At 35.1% G+C, this 19,590-nt stretch overlaps 7 non-coding genes across 7 annotated transcripts; all 7 read right to left on the bottom strand.

Annotated features, from left to right (window-relative positions):
* Window positions 1-3,705: 3,705 nt before the first annotated feature.
* TRNAQ-CUG (transfer RNA glutamine (anticodon CUG)) lies at window positions 3,706-3,777 on the bottom strand. Its single transcript has one exon. It is a non-coding gene; the product is annotated as a tRNA-Gln (tRNA).
* Window positions 3,778-6,752: 2,975 nt separating this feature from the next.
* On the bottom strand, window positions 6,753-6,824 carry TRNAQ-CUG (transfer RNA glutamine (anticodon CUG)). Its single transcript has one exon. It is a non-coding gene; the product is annotated as a tRNA-Gln (tRNA).
* A 2,957-nt stretch (window positions 6,825-9,781) lies between these two features.
* On the bottom strand, window positions 9,782-9,853 carry TRNAQ-CUG (transfer RNA glutamine (anticodon CUG)). The gene has a single exon. It is a non-coding gene; the product is annotated as a tRNA-Gln (tRNA).
* A 2,965-nt stretch (window positions 9,854-12,818) lies between these two features.
* On the bottom strand, window positions 12,819-12,890 carry TRNAQ-CUG (transfer RNA glutamine (anticodon CUG)). The gene has a single exon. It is a non-coding gene; the product is annotated as a tRNA-Gln (tRNA).
* Window positions 12,891-14,413: 1,523 nt separating this feature from the next.
* On the bottom strand, window positions 14,414-14,485 carry TRNAQ-CUG (transfer RNA glutamine (anticodon CUG)). Its single transcript has one exon. It is a non-coding gene; the product is annotated as a tRNA-Gln (tRNA).
* Window positions 14,486-16,008: 1,523 nt separating this feature from the next.
* On the bottom strand, window positions 16,009-16,080 carry TRNAQ-CUG (transfer RNA glutamine (anticodon CUG)). Its single transcript has one exon. It is a non-coding gene; the product is annotated as a tRNA-Gln (tRNA).
* A 1,523-nt stretch (window positions 16,081-17,603) lies between these two features.
* Window positions 17,604-17,675, bottom strand: TRNAQ-CUG (transfer RNA glutamine (anticodon CUG)). Its single transcript has one exon. It is a non-coding gene; the product is annotated as a tRNA-Gln (tRNA).
* Window positions 17,676-19,590: the final 1,915 nt, after the last annotated feature.

The raw sequence follows: 19,590 nt of genomic DNA on the forward strand, positions 1-19,590 counted from the left end.
ATCTTTTAACTGCATAAAGTTTCCAAAACGGTAAAGTGACTATGTCAATTTCCATTTGATTTTTTTGCTTCGAATACCTTCCGTAATAAAATTCAAGTCAACTAGAAGCTTAGAAAGACACTTTAAAGTCTCTTAGTGACTTCTAGTTCCTTTTGTCACCTACAAATAAGCCACAAGAACATACTCAACTGATGGACTAAACAATTGTTTTTAAATTGCCAAAAAATTCCTCAATAAAACATTATAGATAATTTTGGAAAAAACAAGAGAAAAGAAAATTCAGGAAAATAAGCTGACGTTTTCTAAAGCCATTTTGATTTGAAATCATCATCAGATTTTCCCACCCGAATTAAAAATCATGGGAACATTTACACAAGTCATAGAATATAGTTGCTTGGTGTAACATACAAGATAAGAATTTTGTTTCCTGAAGTCAATTTTATAGGATTCCATGGATTCTTGCACCATTCAAATCAAGTTTCAAAGTTTCATTCTAAAAGTTGAACATAGTAGAAATTATAATGCTAAAGATGAAACTTACAGGTTCCACTGAGATCGCTGGATTCAGAGTCCAGAGTGCTAACCATTACACCATGGAACCACACATGTAGCTTACTACTCTAGATTTTCTTGTGGTGAAAATGGAGAAGGGAACACATTAAGGAAATCATGCATGATGGTGAAACTGGCTTTAATGCTGCAGTACAAATCTACATTTAATACACCATCATAAATTAATATCTCCTCCACTTTTAATCTACAAGTGTGCCTAGATTTCCACAGTATCACAATCAGGACAGTTTTAAAATTGTTTATGAAAACTGTGCCAGCTCTGTTACCAGGAAAAAGGAGAGGAAAATAATTGCAAAACTTAAACTGCTAGAAAGCTGCTCATCCAGAAGTTGCTAAAGATTTTTCACTGTGTGGTAAAAGATTCCACCCCAGAGATAATATAAGTAGAATCGGTGCAAAGCAAAGCACATGTTCCAATCTATCAACCATACCTGACATTTGTGGCAACTAGATGAGAGATGGAGAAGCACCTCTTACCTGATCGTACGAGGTCTCATCTTTTGATTAGCAGTGTGATTCACATGTGATGATGGGCCAGGCCAGTTAATCAAAATAAGATCTTTAGATGTCCGCAGGTTGGTTCTCCAAATCCAGTCCAGAGATATGAAACAACTTTTTGGGGGATAAACTAAGGAAGGTGTGCATTGATCTACTCAGATAATCATCAAAAAACCTACTTGGAAATTGACATAGTTGGCAATGATTGAATGCGCAGGGAGATCCCAATGGATTTCAAGTCCATCGCTTTAACAACTCAGCCACAACTTCTGAGATACCTTCAAAATTTCAGGCCTCACTAAAATTTAAAAATCTGATGTGAAGTCATCTTAACTTGAAACCTTGTACCGCTCAAGCCTTTCAACAGTTTAAAAGGCAGATTTAGTGTGAGTTTGCTCTGAAAACTTACTAAAGAATACACCAAAAAAGCTCAAAAGAAGAAAAATATTCATTTCTATGTAAACATAAAATAAAATTAGTCTTTGTATTTTCAGTCGTTTTGAGCATCTTTTAACTGCATAAAGTTTCCAAAACGGTAAAGTGACTATGTCAATTTCCATTTGATTTTTTTGCTTCGAATACCTTCCGTAATAAAATTCAAGTCAACTAGAAGCTTAGAAAGACACTTTAAAGTCTCTTAGTGACTTCTAGTTCCTTTTGTCACCTACAAAAAAGCCACAAGAACATGCTCAACTGATGGACTAAACAATTGTTTTTAAATTACCAAAAAATTCCTCAATAAAACATTATAGATAATTTTGGAAAAAACAAGAGAAAAGAAAATACAGGAAAATAAGCTGGCGTTTCCTAAAGCCATTTTGATTTGAAATCATCATCAGATTTTCCCACCCGAATTAAAAATCATGGGAACATTTACACAAGTCATAGAATATAGTTGCTTGGTGTAACATACAAGATAAGAATTTTGTTTCCTGAAGTCAATTTTATAGGATTCCATGGATTCTTGCACCATTCAAATCAAGTTTCAAGTTTTATTCTAAAAGTTGAACATAGTAGAAATTATAATGCTAAAGATGAAACTTACAGGTTCCACTGAGATTTGAACTCAGATCGCTGGATTCAGCGTGCTAACCATTACACCATGGAACCACACATGTAGCTTACTACTCTAGATTTTCTTGTGGTGAAAATGGAGAAGGGAACACATTAAGGAAATCATGCATGATGGTGAAACTGGCTTTAAAGCTGCAGTACAAATCTACATTTAATACACCATCATAAATTAATATCTCCTCCACTTTTAATCTACAAGTGTGCCTAGAATTCCACAGTATCACAATCAGGACAGTTTTAAAATTGTTTATGAAAACTGTGCCAGCTCTGTTACCAGGAAAAAAGGAGAGGAAAATAATTGCAAAACTTAAACTGCTAGAAAGCTGCTCATCCAGAAGTTGCTAAATATATTTCACTGTGTGGTAAAAGATTCCACCCGAGAGATAATATAAGTAGAATCGGTGCAAAGCAAAGCACATGTTCCAATCTATCAACTATACCTGACATTTGTGGCAACTAGATGAGAAATGGAGAAGCACCTCTTACCTGATCGCACGAGGTCGCATCTTTTGATTAGCAGTGTGATTCACATGTGATGATGGGCCAGGCCAGTTAATCAAAATAAGATCTTTAGATGTCCGCAGGTTGGTTCTCCAAATCCAGTCCAGAGATATGAAACAACTTTTTGGGGGATAAACTAAGGAAGGTGTGCATTGATCTACTCAGATAATCATCAAAAAACCTACTTGGAAATTGACATAGTTGGCAATGATTGAATGCGCAGGGAGATCCCAATGGATTTCAAGTCCATCGCTTTAACAACTCAGCCACAACTTCTGAGATACCTTCAAAATTTCAGGCCTCACTAAAATTTAAAAATCTGATGTGAAGTCATCTTAACTTGAAACCTTGTACCGCTCAAGCCTTTCAACAGTTTAAAAGGCAGATTTAGTGTGAGTTGGCTCTGAAAACTTACTAAAGAATACACCAAAAAAGCTCAAAAGAAGAAAAATATTCATTTCTATGTAAACATAAAATAAAATTGGTTTTCGTATTTTCAGTCGTTTTGAGCATCTTTTAACTGCATAAAGTTTCCAAAACGGTAAAGTGACTATGTCAATTTCCATTTGATTTTTTTGCTTCGAATACCTTCCGTAATAAAATTCAAGTTAACTAGAAGCTTAGAAAGACACTTTAAAGTCTCTTAGTGACTTCTAGTTCCTTTTGTCACCTACAAATAAGCCACAAGAACATACTCAACTGATGGACTAAACAATTGTTTTTAAATTGCCAAAAAATTCCTCAATAAAACATTATAGATAATTTTGGAAAAAACAAGAGAAAAGAAAATTCAGGAAAATAAGCTGGCGTTTCCTAAAGCCATTTTGATTTGAAATCATCATCAGATTTTCCCACCCGAATTAAAAATCATGGGAACATTTACACAAGTCATAGAATATAGTTGCTTGGTGTAACATACAAGATAAGAATTTTGTTTCCTGAAGTCAATTTTATAGGATTCCATGGATTCTTGCACCATTCAAATCAAGTTTCAAAGTTTCAAGTTTCATTCTAAAAGTTAAACATAGTAGAAATTATAATGCTAAAGATGAAACTTACAGGTTCCACTGAGATTTGAACTCAGATCGCTGGATTCAGAGTCCAGAGTGCTAACCATTATACCATGGAACCACACATGTAGCTGACTACTCTAGATTTTCTTGTGGTGAAAATGGAGAAGGGAACACATTAAGGAAATCATGCATGATGGTGAAACTGGCTTTAAAGCTGCAGTACAAATCTACATTTAATACACCATCATAAATTAATATCTCCTCCACTTTTAATCTACAAGTGTGCCTAGAATTCCACAGTATCACAATCAGGACAGTTTTAAAATTGTTTATGAAAACTGTGCCAGCTCTGTTACCAGGAAAAAGGAGAGGAAAATAATTGCAAAACTTAAACTGCTAGAAAGCTGCTCATCCAGAAGTTGCTAAAGATTTTTCACTGTGTGGTAAAAGATTCCACCCGAGAGATAATATAAGTAGAATCGGTGCAAAGAAAAGCACATGTTCCAATCTATCAACCATGCCTGACATTTGTGGCAACTAGATGAGAGATGGAGAAGCACCTCTTACCTGATCGCATGAGGTCTCATCTTTTGATTAGCAGTGTGATTCACATGTGATGATGGGCCAGGCCAGTTAATCAAAACAAGATCTTTAGATGCCCGCAGGTTGGTTCTCCAAATCCAGTCCAGAGATATGAAACAACTTTTTGGGGGTAAACTAAGGAAGGTGTGCATTGATCTACTCAGATAATCATCAAAAAACCTACTTGGAAATTGACATAGTTGGCAATGATTGAATGCGCAGGGAGATCCCAATGGATTTCAAGTCCATCGCTTTAACAACTCAGCCACAAATTGTTTAGTCCATCAGTTGAGTATGTTCTTGTGGCTTTTTTGTAGGTGACAAAAGGAACTAGAAGTCACTAAGAGACTTTAAAGTGTCTTTCTAAGCTTCTAGTTGACTTGAATTTTATTACGGAAGGTATTCGAAGCAAAAAAATCAAATGGAAATTGACATAGTCACTTTACCGTTTTGGAAACTTTATGCAGTTAAAAGATGCTCAAAACGACTGAAAATACGAAGACTAATTTTATTTTATGTTTACATAGAAATGAATATTTTTCTTCTTTTGAGCTTTTTTGGTGTATTCTTTAGTAAGTTTTCAGAGCCAACTCACACTAAATCTGCCTTTTAAACTGTTGAAAGGCTTGAGCGGTACAAGGTTTCAAGTTAAGATGACTTCACATCAGATTTTTAAATTTTAGTGAGGCCTGAAATTTTGAAGGTATCTCAGAAGTTGTGGCTGAGTTGTTAAAGCGATGGACTTGAAATCCATTGGGATCTCCCTGCGCATTCAATCATTGCCAACTATGTCAATTTCCAAGTAGGTTTTTTGATGATTATCTGAGTAGATCAATGCACACCTTCCTTAGTTTATCCCCCAAAAAGTTGTTTCATATCTCTGGACTGATCGCACGAGGTCGCATCTTTTGATTAGCAGTGTGATTCACATGTGATGATGGGCCAGGCCAGTTAATCAAAATAAGATCTTTAGATGTCCGCAGGTTGGTTCTCCAAATCCAGTCCAGAGATATGAAACAACTTTTTGGGGGATAAACTAAGGAATGTGTGCATTGATCTACTGGCTTTAAACTGGCTTTAAAGCTGCAGTACAAATCTACATTTAATACACCATCATAAATTAATATCTCCTCCACTTTTAATCTACAAGTGTGCCTAGAATTCCACAGTATCACAATCAGGACAGTTTTAAAATTGTTTATGAAAACTGTGCCAGCTCTGTTACCAGGAAAAAAGGAGAGGAAAATAATTGCAAAACTTAAACTGCTAGAAAGCTGCTCATCCAGAAGTTGCTAAAGATTTTTCACTGTGTGGTAAAAGATTCCACCCGAGAGATAATATAAGTAGAATCGGTGCAAAGCAAAGCACATGTTCCAATCTATCAACTATACCTGACATTTGTGGCAACTAGATGAGAGATGGAGAAGCACCTCTTACCTGATCGCACGAGGTCGCATCTTTTGATTAGCAGTGTGATTCACATGTGATGATGGGCCAGGCCAGTTAATCAAAATAAGATCTTTAGATGTCCGCAGGTTGGTTCTCCAAATCCAGTCCAGAGATATGAAACAACTTTTTGGGGGATAAACTAAGGAAGGTGTGCATTGATCTACTCAGATAATCATCAAAAAACCTACTTGGAAATTGACATAGTTGGCAATGATTGAATGCGCAGGGAGATCCCAATGGATTTCAAGTCCATCGCTTTAACAACTCAGCCACAACTTCTGAGATACCTTCAAAATTTCAGGCCTCACTAAAATTTAAAAATCTGATGTGAAGTCATCTTAACTTGAAACCTTGTACCGCTCAAGCCTTTCAACAGTTTAAAAGGCAGATTTAGTGTGAGTCGGCTCTGAAAACTTACTAAAGAATACACCAAAAAAGCTCAAAAGAAGAAAAATATTCATTTCTATGTAAACATAAAATAAAATTAGTTTTCGTATTTTCAGTCGTTTTGAGCATCTTTTAACTGCATAAAGTTTCCAAAACGGTAAAGTGACTATGTCAATTTCCATTTGATTTTTTTGCTTCGAATACCTTCCGTAATAAAATTCAAGTCAACTAGAAGCTTAGAAAGACACTTTAAAGTCTCTTAGTGACTTCTAGTTCCTTTTGTCACCTACAAAAAAGCCACAAGAACATACTCAACTGATGGACTAAACAATTGTTTTTAAATTGCCAAAAAATTCCTCAATAAAACATTATAGATAATTTTGGAAAAAACAAGAGAAAAGAAAATTCAGGAAAATAAGCTGGCGTTTTCTAAAGCCATTTTGATTTGAAATCATCATCAGATTTTCCCACCCGAATTAAAAATCATGGGAACATTTACACAAGTCATAGAATATAGTTGCTTGGTGTAACATACAAGATAAGAATTTTGTTTCCTCAAGTCAATTTTATAGGATTCCATGGATTCTTGCACCATTCAAATAAAGTTTCAAAGTTTCAAGTTTCATTCTAAAAGTTGAACATAGTAGAAATTATAATGCTAAAGATGAAACTTACAGGTTCCACTGAGATTTGAACTCAGATCGCTGGATTCAGAGTCCAGAGTGCTAACCATTACACCATGGAACCACACATGTAGCTGACTACTCTAGATTTTCTTGTGGTGAAAATGGAGAAGGGAACACATTAAGGAAATCATGCATGATGGTGAAACTGGCTTTAAAGCTGCAGTACAAATCTACATTTAATACACCATCATAAATTAATATCTCCTCCACTTTTAATCTACAAGTGTGCCTAGAATTCCACAGTATCACAATCAGGACAGTTTTAAAATTGTTTATGAAAACTGTGCAAGCTCTGTTACCAGGAAAAAGGAGAGGAAAATAATTGCAAAACTTAAACTGCTAGAAAGCTGCTCATCCAGAATTTGCTAAAGATTTTTCACTGTGTGGTAAAAGATTCCACCCGAGAGATAATATAAGTAGAATCGGTGCAAAGCAAAGCACATGTTCCAATCTATCAACCATGCCTGACATTTGTGGCAACTAGATGAGAGATGGAGAAGCACCTCTTACCTGATCGCATGAGGTCTCATCTTTTGATTAGCAGTGTGATTCACATGTGATGATGGGCCAGGCCAGTTAATCAAAACAAGATCTTTAGATGCCCGCAGGTTGGTTCTCCAAATCCACTCCAGAGATATGAAACAACTTTTTGGGGGTAAACTAAGGAAGGTGTGCATTGATCTACTCAGATAATCATCAAAAAACCTACTTGGAAATTGACATAGTTGGCAATGATTGAATGCGCAGGGAGATCCCAATGGATTTCAAGTCCATCGCTTTAACAACTCAGCCACAACTTCTGAGATACCTTCAAAATTTCAGGCCTCACTAAAATGTAAAAATCTGATGTGAAGTCATCTTAACTTGAAACCTTGTACCGCTCAAGCCTTTCAACAGTTTAAAAGGCAGATTTAGTGTGAGTTGGCTCTAAAAACTTACTAAAGAATACACCAAAAAAGCTCAAAAGAAGAAAAATATTCATTTCTATGTAAACATAAAATAAAATTAGTCTTCGTATTTTCAGTCGTTTTGAGCATCTTTTAACTGCATAAAGTTTCCAAAACGGTAAAGTGACTATGTCAATTTCCATTTGATTTTTTTGCTTCGAATACCTTCCATAATAAAATTCAAGTCAACTAGAAGCTTAGAAAGACACTTTAAAGTCTCTTAGTGACTTCTAGTTCCTTTTGTCACCTACAAAAAAGCCACAAGAACATACTCAACTGATGGACTAAACAATTGTTTTTAAATTGCCAAAAAATTCCTCAATTAAACATTATAGATAATTTTGGAAAAAACAAGAGAAAAGAAAATTCAAGAAAATAAGCTGGCGTTTTCTAAAGCCATTTTGATTTGAAATCATCATCAGATTTTCCCACCCGAATTAAAAATCATGGGAACATTTACACAAGTCATAGAATATAGTTGCTTGGTGTAACATACAAGATAAGAATTTTGTTTCCTGAAGTCAATTTTATAGGATTCCATGGATTCTTGCACCATTGAAATCAAGTTTCAAAGTTTCAAGTTTCATTCTAAAAGTTGAACATAGTAGAAATTATAATGCATGATGGTGAAACTGGCTTTAAAGCTGCAGTACAAATCTACATTTAATACACCATCATAAATTAATATCTCCTCCACTTTTAATCTACAAGTGTGCCTAGAATTCCACAGTATCACAATCAGGACAGTTTTAAAATTGTTTATGAAAACTGTGCCAGCTCTGTTACCAGGAAAAAGGAGAGGAAAATAATTGCAAAACTTAAACTGCTAGAAAGCTGCTCATCCAGAAGTTGCTAAAGATTTTTCACTGTGTGGTAAAAGATTCCACCCGAGAGATAATATAAGTAGAATCGGTGCAAAGCAAAGCACATGTTCCAATCTATCAACCATACCTGACATTTGTGGCAACTAGATGAGAGATGGAGAAGCACCTCTTACCTGATCGTACGAGGTCTCATCTTTTGATTAGCAGTGTGATTCACATGTGATGATGGGCCAGGCCAGTTAATCAAAATAAGATCTTTAGATGCCCGCAGGTTGGTTCTCCAAATCCAGTCCAGAGATATGAAACAACTTTTTGGGGGATAAACTAAGGAAGGTGTGCATTGATCTACTCAGATAATCATCAAAAAACCTACTTGGAAATTGACATAGTTGGCAATGATTGAATGCGCAGGGAGATCCCAATGGATTTCAAGTCCATCGCTTTAACAACTCAGCCACAACTTCTGAGATACCTTCAAAATTTCAGGCCTCACTAAAATTTAAAAATCTGATATGAAGTCATCTTAACTTGAAACCTTGTACCGCTCAAGCCTTTCAACAGTTTAAAAGGCAGATTTAGTGTGAGTTGGCTCTGAAAACTTACTAAAGAATACACCAAAAAAGCTCAAAAGAAGAAAAATATTCATTTCTATGTAAACATAAAATAAAATTAGTCTTCGTATTTTCAGTCGTTTTGAGCATCTTTTAACTGCATAAAGTTTCCAAAACGGTAAAGTGACTATGTCAATTTCCATTTGATTTTTTTGCTTCGAATACCTTCCGTAATAAAATTCAAGTCAACTAGAAGCTTAGAAAGACACTTTAAAGTCTCTTAGTGACTTCTAGTTCCTTTTGTCACCTACAAAAAAGCCACAAGAACATACTCAACTGATGGACTAAACAATTGTTTTTAAATTGCCAAAAAATTCCTCAATAAAACATTATAGATAATTTTGGAAAAAACAAGAGAAAAGAAAATTCAGGAAAATAAGCTGGCGTTTCCTAAAGCCATTTTGATTTGATATCATCATCAGATTTTCCCACCCGAATTAAAAATCATGGGAACATTTACACAAGTCATAGTATATAGTTGCTTGGTGTAACATACAAGATAAGAATTTTGTTTCCTGAAGTCAATTTTATAGGATTCCATGGATTCTTGCACCATTCAAATCAAATTTCAAGTTTACAAGTTTCATTCTAAAAGTTAAACATAGTAGAAATTATAATGCTAAAGATGAAACTTACTGGCTCCACCGAGATGTGAACTCAGATCGCTGGATTCAGAGTCCAGAGTGCTAACCATTACACCATGGAACCACACATGTAGCTGACTACTCTAGATTTTCTTGTGGTGAAAATGGAGAAGGGAACACATTAAGGAAATCATGCATGATGGTGAAACTGGCTTTAAAGCTGCAGTACAAATCTACATTTAATACACCATCATAAATTAATATCTCCTCCACTTTTAATCTACAAGTGTGCCTAGAATTCCACAGTATCACAATCAGGACAGTTTTAAAATTGTTTATGAAAACTGTGCCAGCTCTGTTACCAGGAAAAAAGGAGAGGAAAATAATTGCAAAACTTAAACTGCTAGAAAGCTGCTCATCCAGAAGTTGCTAAAGATTTTTCACTGTGTGGTAAAAGATTCCACCCGAGAGATAATATAAGTAGAATCGGTGCAAAGCAAAGCACATGTTCCAATCTATCAACCATGCCTGACATTTGTGGCAACTAGATGAGAGATGGAGAAGCACCTCTTACCTGATCGCATGAGGTCTCATCTTTTGATTAGCAGTGTGATTCACATGTGATGATGGGCCAGGCCAGTTAATCAAAACAAGATCTTTAGATGCCCGCAGGTTGGTTCTCCAAATCCACTCCAGAGATATGAAACAACTTTTTGGGGGTAAACTAAGGAAGGTGTGCATTGATCTACTCAGATAATCATCAAAAAACCTACTTGGAAATTGACATAGTTGGCAATGATTGAATGCGCAGGGAAATCCCAATGGATTTCAAGTCCATCGCTTTAACAACTCAGCCACAACTTCTGAGATACCTTCAAAATTTCAGGCCTCACTAAAATGTAAAAATCTGATGTGAAGTCATCTTAACTTGAAACCTTGTACCGCTCAAGCCTTTCAACAGTTTAAAAGGCAGATTTAGTGTGAGTTGGCTCTGAAAACTTACTAAAGAATACACCAAAAAAGCTCAAAAGAAGAAAAATATTCATTTCTATGTAAACATAAAATAAAATTAGTCTTCGTATTTTCAGTCGTTTTGAGCATCTTTTAACTGCATAAAGTTTCCAAAACGGTAAAGTGACTATGTCAATTTCCATTTGATTTTTTTGCTTCGAATACCTTCCATAATAAAATTCAAGTCAACTAGAAGCTTAGAAAGACACTTTAAAGTCTCTTAGTGACTTCTAGTTCCTTTTGTCACCTACAAAAAAGCCACAAGAACATACTCAACTGATGGACTAAACAATTGTTTTTAAATTGCCAAAAAATTCCTCAATAAAACATTATAGATAATTTTGGAAAAAACAAGAGAAAAGAAAATTCAGGAAAATAAGCTGGCGTTTTCTAAAGCCATTTTGATTTGAAATCATCATCAGATTTTCCCACCCGAATTAAAAATCATGGGAACATTTACACAAGTCATAGAATATAGTTGCTTGGTGTAACATACAAGATAAGAATTTTGTTTCCTGAAGTCAATTTTATAGGATTCCATGGATTCTTGCACCATTGAAATCAAGTTTCAAAGTTTCAAGTTTCATTCTAAAAGTTGAACATAGTAGAAATTATAATGCAAGATGGTGAAACTGGCTTTAAAGCTGCAGTACAAATCTACATTTAATACACCATCATAAATTAATATCTCCTCCACTTTTAATCTACAAGTGTGCCTAGAATTCCACAGTATCACAATCAGGACAGTTTTAAAATTGTTTATGAAAACTGTGCCAGCTCTGTTACCAGGAAAAAGGAGAGGAAAATAATTGCAAAACTTAAACTGCTAGAAAGCTGCTCATCCAGAAGTTGCTAAAGATTTTTCACTGTGTGGTAAAAGATTCCACCCGAGAGATAATATAAGTAGAATCGGTGCAAAGCAAAGCACATGTTCCAATCTATCAACCATACCTGACATTTGTGGCAACTAGATGAGAGATGGAGAAGCACCTCTTACCTGATCGTACGAGGTCTCATCTTTTGATTAGCAGTGTGATTCACATGTGATGATGGGCCAGGCCAGTTAATCAAAATAAGATCTTTAGATGCCCGCAGGTTGGTTCTCCAAATCCAGTCCAGAGATATGAAACAACTTTTTGGGGGATAAACTAAGGAAGGTGTGCATTGATCTACTCAGATAATCATCAAAAAACCTACTTGGAAATTGACATAGTTGTCAATGATTGAATGCGCAGGGAGATCCCAATGGATTTCAAGTCCATCGCTTTAACAACTCAGCCACAACTTCTGAGATACCTTCAAAATTTCAGGCCTCACTAAAATTTAAAAATCTGATGTGAAGTCATCTTAACTTGAAACCTTGTACCGCTCAAGCCTTTCAACAGTTTAAAAGGCAGATTTAGTGTGAGTTGGCTCTGAAAACTTACTAAAGAATACACCAAAAAAGCTCAAAAGAAGAAAAATATTCATTTCTATGTAAACATAAAATAAAATTAGTCTTCGTATTTTCAGTCGTTTTGAGCATCTTTTAACTGCATAAAGTTTCCAAAACGGTAAAGTGACTATGTCAATTTCCATTTGATTTTTTTGCTTCGAATACCTTCCGTAATAAAATTCAAGTCAACTAGAAGCTTAGAAAGACACTTTAAAGTCTCTTAGTGACTTCTAGTTCCTTTTGTCACCTACAAAAAAGCCACAAGAACATACTCAACTGATGGACTAAACAATTGTTTTTAAATTGCCAAAAAATTCCTCAATAAAACATTATAGATAATTTTGGAAAAAACAAGAGAAAAGAAAATTCAGGAAAATAAGCTGGCGTTTCCTAAAGCCATTTTGATTTGAAATCATCATCAGATTTTCCCACCAGAATTAAAAATCATGGGAACATTTCCACAAGTCATAGAATATTGTTGCTTGGTGTAACATACAAGATAAGAATTTTGTTTCCTTTAGTCAATTTTATAGGATTCCATGGAATCTTGCACCATTCAAATCAAGTTTCAAGTTTTTAAGTTTCAAGTTTCATTCTAAAAGTTGAACATAGTAGAAATTATAATGCTAAAGATGAAACTTACAGGTTCCACTGAGATTTGAACTCAGATCGCTGGATTCAGAGTCCAGAGTGCTAACCATTACACCATGGAACCACACATGTAGCTTACTACTCTAGATTTTCTTGTGGTGAAAATGGAGAAGGGAACACATTAAGGAAATCATACATGATGGTGAAACTGGCTTTAATGCTGCAGTACAAATCTACATTTAATACACCATCATAAATTAATATCTCCTCCACTTTTAATCTACAAGTGTGCCTAGAATTCCACAGTATCACAATCAGGACAGTTTTAAAATTGTTTATGAAAACTGTGCCAGCTCTGTTACCAGGAAAAAGGAGAGGAAAATAATTGCAAAACTTAAACTGCTAGAAAGCTGCTCATCCAGAAGTTGCTAAAGATTTTTCACTGTGTGGTAAAAGATTCCACCCCAGAGATAATATAAGTAGAATCGGTGCAAAGCAAAGCACATGTTCCAATCTATCAACCATACCTGACATTTGTGGCAACTAGATGAGAGATGGAGAAGCACCTCTTACCTGATCGTACGAGGTCTCATCTTTTGATTAGCAGTGTGATTCACATGTGATGATGGGCCAGGCCAGTTAATCAAAATAAGATCTTTAGATGCCCGCAGGTTGGTTCTCCAAATCCAGTCCAGAGATATGAAACAACTTTTTGGGGGATAAACTAAGGAAGGTGTGCATTGATCTACTCAGATAATCATCAAAAAACCTACTTGGAAATTGACATAGTTGGCAATGATTGAATGCGCAGGGAGATCCCAATGGATTTCAAGTCCATCGCTTTAACAACTCAGCCACAACTTCTGAGATACCTTCAAAATTTCAGGCCTCACTAAAATTTAAAAATCTGATGTGAAGTCATCTTAACTTGAAACCTTGTACCGCTCAAGCCTTTCAACAGTTTAAAAGGCAGATTTAGTGTGAGTTGGCTCTGAAAACTTACTAAAGAATACACCAAAAAAGCTCAAAAGAAGAAAAATATTCATTTCTATGTAAACATAAAATAAAATTAGTCTTCGTATTTTCAGTCGTTTTGAGCATCTTTTAACTGCATAAAGTTTCCAAAACGGTAAAGTGACTATGTCAATTTCCATTTGATTTTTTTGCTTCGAATACCTTCCGTAATAAAATTCAAGTCAACTAGAAGCTTAGAAAGACACTTTAAAGTCTCTTAGTGACTTCTAGTTCCTTTTGTCACCTACAAATAAGCCACAAGAACATACTCAACTGATGGACTAAACAATTGTTTTTAAATTGCCAAAAAATTCCTCAATAAAACATTATAGATAATTTTGGAAAAAACAAGAGAAAAGAAAATTCAGGAAAATAAGCTGGCGTTTTCTAAAGCCATTTTGATTTGAAATCATCATCAGATTTTCCCACCCGAATTAAAAATCATGGGAACATTTACACAAGTCATAGAATATAGTTGCTTGGTGTAACATACAAGATAAGAATTTTGTTTCCTGAAGTCAATTTTATACGATTCCATGGATTCTTGCACCATTCAAATCAAGTTTCAAAGTTTCAAGTTTCATTCTAAAAGTTGAACATAGTAGAAATTATAATGCTAAAGATGAAACTTACAGGTTCCACTGAGATTTGAACTCAGATCGCTGGATTCAGAGTCCAGAGTGCTAACCATTAAACCATGGAACCACAAATGTAGCTGACTACTCTAGATTTTCTTGTGGTGAAAATGGAGAAGGGAACACATTAAGGAAATCATGCATGATGGTGAAACTGGCTTTAAAGCTGCAGTACAAATCTACATTTAATACACCATCATAAATTAATATCTCCTCCACTTTTAATCTACAAGTGTGCCTAGAATTCCACAGTATCACAATCAGGACAGTTTTAAAATTGTTTATGAAAACTGTGCCAGCTCTGTTACCAGGAAAAAGGAGAGGAAAATAATTGCAAAACTTAAACTGCTAGAAAGCTGCTCATCCAGAAGTTGCTAAAGATTTTTCACTGTGTGGTAAAAGATTCCACCCCAGAGATAATATAAGTAGAATCGGTGCAAAGCAAAGCACATGTTCCAATCTATCAACCATACCTGACATTTGTGGCAACTAGATGAGAGATGGAGAAGCACCTCTTACCTGATCGTACGAGGTCTCATCTTTTGATTAGCAGTGTGATTCACATGTGATGATGGGCCAGGCCAGTTAATCAAAATAAGATCTTTAGATGCCCGCAGGTTGGTTCTCCAAATCCAGTCCAGAGATATGAAACAACTTTTTGGGGGATAAACTAAGGAAGGTGTGCATTGATCTACTCAGATAATCATCAAAAAACCTACTTGGAAATTGACATAGTTGGCAATGATTGAATGCGCAGGGAGATCCCAATGGATTTCAAGTCCATCGCTTTAACAACTCAGCCACAACTTCTGAGATACCTTCAAAATTTCAGGCCTCACTAAAATTTAAAAATCTGATGTGAAGTCATCTTAACTTGAAACCTTGTACCGCTCAAGCCTTTCAACAGTTTAAAAGGCAGATTTAGTGTGAGTTGGCTCTGAAAACTTACTAAAGAATACACCAAAAAAGCTCAAAAGAAGAAAAATATTCATTTCTATGTAAACATAAAATAAAATTAGTCTTCGTATTTTCAGTCGTTTTGAGCATCTTTTAACTGCATAAAGTTTCCAAAACGGTAAAGTGACTATGTCAATTTCCATTTGATTTTTTTGCTTCGAATACCTTCCGTAATAAAATTCAAGTCAACTAGAAGCTTAGAAAGACACTTTAAAGTCTCTTAGTGACTTCTAGTTCCTTTTGTCACCTACAAATAAGCCACAAGAACATACTCAACTGATGGACTAAACAATTGTTTTTAAATTGCCAAAAAATTCCTCAATAAAACATTATAGATAATTTTGGAAAAAACAAGAGAAAAGAAAATTCAGGAAAATAAGCTGGCGTTTTCTAAAGCCATTTTGATTTGAAATCATCATCAGATTTTCCCACCCGAATTAAAAATCATGGGAACATTTACACAAGTCATAGAATATAGTTGCTTGGTGTAACATACAAGATAAGAATTTTGTTTCCTGAAGTCAATTTTATACGATTCCATGGATTCTTGCACCATTCAAATCAAGTTTCAAAGTTTCAAGTTTCATTCTAAAAGTTGAACATAGTAGAAATTATAATGCTAAAGATGAAACTTACAGGTTCCACTGAGATTTGAACTCAGATCGCTGGATTCAGAGTCCAGAGTGCTAACCATTAAACCATGGAACCACAAATGTAGCTGACTACTCTAGATTTTCTTGTGGTGAAAATGGAGAAGGGAACACATTAAGGAAATCATGCATGATGGTGAAACTGGCTTTAAAGCTGCAGTACAAATCTACATTTAATACACCATCATAAATTAATATCTCCTCCACTTTTAATCTACAAGTGTGCCTAGAATTCCACAGTATCACAATCAGGACAGTTTTAAAATTGTTTATGAAAACTGTGCCAGCTCTGTTACCAGGAAAAAGGAGAGGAAAATAATTGCAAAACTTAAACTGCTAGAAAGCTGCTCATCCAGAAGTTGCTAAAGATTTTTCACTGTGTGGTAAAAGATTCCACCCCAGAGATAATATAAGTAGAATCGGTGCAAAGCAAAGCACATGTTCCAATCTATCAACCATACCTGACATTTGTGGCAACTAGATGAGAGATGGAGAAGCACCTCTTACCTGATCGTACGAGGTCTCATCTTTTGATTAGCAGTGTGATTCACATGTGATGATGGGCCAGGCCAGTTAATCAAAATAAGATCTTTAGATGCCCGCAGGTTGGTTCTCCAAATCCAGTCCAGAGATATGAAACAACTTTTTGGGGGATAAACTAAGGAAGGTGTGCATTGATCTACTCAGATAATCATCAAAAAACCTACTTGGAAATTGACATAGTTGGCAATGATTGAATGCGCAGGGAGATCCCAATGGATTTCAAGTCCATCGCTTTAACAACTCAGCCACAACTTCTGAGATACCTTCAAAATTTCAGGCCTCACTAAAATTTAAAAATCTGATGTGAAGTCATCTTAACTTGAAACCTTGTACCGCTCAAGCCTTTCAACAGTTTAAAAGGCAGATTTAGTGTGAGTTGGCTCTGAAAACTTACTAAAGAATACACCAAAAAAGCTCAAAAGAAGAAAAATATTCATTTCTATGTAAACATAAAATAAAATTAGTCTTCGTATTTTCAGTCGTTTTGAGCATCTTTTAACTGCATAAAGTTTCCAAAACGGTAAAGTGACTATGTCAATTTCCATTTGATTTTTTTGCTTCGAATACCTTCCGTAATAAAATTCAAGTCAACTAGAAGCTTAGAAAGACACTTTAAAGTCTCTTAGTGACTTCTAGTTCCTTTTGTCACCTACAAATAAGCCACAAGAACATACTCAACTGATGGACTAAACAATTGTTTTTAAATTGCCAAAAAATTCCTCAATAAAACATTATAGATAATTTTGGAAAAAACAAGAGAAAAGAAAATTCAGGAAAATAAGCTGGCGTTTTCTAAAGCCATTTTGATTTGAAATCATCATCAGATTTTCCCACCCGAATTAAAAATCATGGGAACATTTACACAAGTCATAGAATATAGTTGCTTGGTGTAACATACAAGATAAGAATTTTGTTTCCTGAAGTCAATTTTATACGATTCCATGGATTCTTGCACCATTCAAATCAAGTTTCAAAGTTTCAAGTTTCATTCTAAAAGTTGAACATAGTAGAAATTATAATGCTAAAGATGAAACTTACAGGTTCCACTGAGATTTGAACTCAGATCGCTGGATTCAGAGTCCAGAGTGCTAACCATTACACCATGGAACCACACATGTAGCTGACTACTCTAGATTTTCTTGTGGTGAAAATGGAGAAGGGAACACATTAAGGAAATCATGCATGATGGTGAAACTGGCTTTAAAGCTGCAGTACAAATCTACATTTAATACACCATCATAAATTAATATCTCCTCCACTTTTAATCTACAAGTGTGCCTAGAATTCCACAGTATCACAATCAGGACAGTTTTAAAATTGTTTATGAAAACTGTGCCAGCTCTGTTACCAGGAAAAAGGAGAGGAAAATAATTGCAAAACTTAAACTGCTAGAAAGCTGCTCATCCAGAAGTTGCTAAAGATTTTTCACTGTGTGGTAAAAGATTCCACCCCAGAGATAATATAAGTAGAATCGGTGCAAAGCAAAGCACATGTTCCAATCTATCAACCATACCTGACATTTGTGGCAACTAGATGAGAGATGGAGAAGCACCTCTTACCTGATCGTACGAGGTCTCATCTTTTGATTAGCAGTGTGATTCACATGTGATGATGGGCCAGGCCAGTTAATCAAAATAAGATCTTTAGATGCCCGCAGGTTGGTTCTCCAAATCCAGTCCAGAGATATGAAACAACTTTTTGGGGGATAAACTAAGGAAGGTGTGCATTGATCTACTCAGATAATCATCAAAAAACCTACTTGGAAATTGACATAGTTGGCAATGATTGAATGCGCAGGGAGATCCCAATGGATTTCAAGTCCATCGCTTTAACAACTCAGCCACAACTTCTGAGATACCTTCAAAATTTCAGGCCTCACTAAAATTTAAAAATCTGATGTGAAGTCATCTTAACTTGAAACCTTGTACCGCTCAAGCCTTTCAACAGTTTAAAAGGCAGATTTAGTGTGAGTTGGCTCTGAAAACTTACTAAAGAATACACCAAAAAAGCTCAAAAGAAGAAAAATATTCATTTCTATGTAAACATAAAATAAAATTAGTCTTCGTATTTTCAGTCGTTTTGAGCATCTTTTAACTGCATAAAGTTTCCAAAACGGTAAAGTGACTATGTCAATTTCCATTTGATTTTTTTGCTTCGAATACCTTCCGTAATAAAATTCAAGTCAACTAGAAGCTTAGAAAGACACTTTAAAGTCTCTTAGTGACTTCTAGTTCCTTTTGTCACCTACAAAAAAGCCACAAGAACATACTCAACTGATGGACTAAACAATTGTTTTTAAATTGCCAAAAAATTCCTCAATAAAACATTATAGATAATTTTGGAAAAAACAAGAGAAAAGAAAATTCAGGAAAATAAGCTGGCGTTTTCTAAAGCCATTTTGATTTGAAATCATCATCAGATTTTCCCACCCGAATTAAAAATCACTGGAACATTTACACAAGTCATAGAATATAGTTGCTTGGTGTAACATACAAGATAAGAATTTTGTTTCCTGAAGTCAATTTTATACGATTCCATGGATTCTTGCACCATTCAAATAAAGTTTCAAAGTTTCAAGTTTCATTCTAAAAGTTGAACATAGTAGAAATTATAATGCTAAAGATGAAACTTACAGGTTCCACTGAGATTTGAACTCAGATCGCTGGATTTAGAGTCCAGAGTGCTAACCATTACACCATGGAACCACACATGTAGCTGACTACTCTAGATTTTCTTGTGGTGAAAATGGAGAAGGGAACACATTAAGGAAATCATGCATGATGGTGAAACTGGCTTTAAAGCTGCAGTACAAATCTACATTTAATACACCATCATAAATTAATATCTCCTCCACTTTTAATCTACAAGTGTGCCTAGAATTCCACAGTATCACAATCAGGACAGTTTTAAAATTGTTTATGAAAACTGTGCCAGCTCTGTTACCAGGAAAAAGGAGAGGAAAATAATTGCAAAACTTAAACTGCTAGAAAGCTGCTCATCCAGAAGTTGCTAAAGATTTTTCACT

The sequence above is a fragment of the Dendrobates tinctorius genome, unplaced genomic scaffold (assembly GCF_039654945.1).
Source record: "Dendrobates tinctorius isolate UK_male_01 unplaced genomic scaffold, ASM3965494v1 ptg000047l, whole genome shotgun sequence".
Lineage (NCBI taxonomy): Eukaryota > Metazoa > Chordata > Amphibia > Anura > Dendrobatidae > Dendrobates > Dendrobates tinctorius.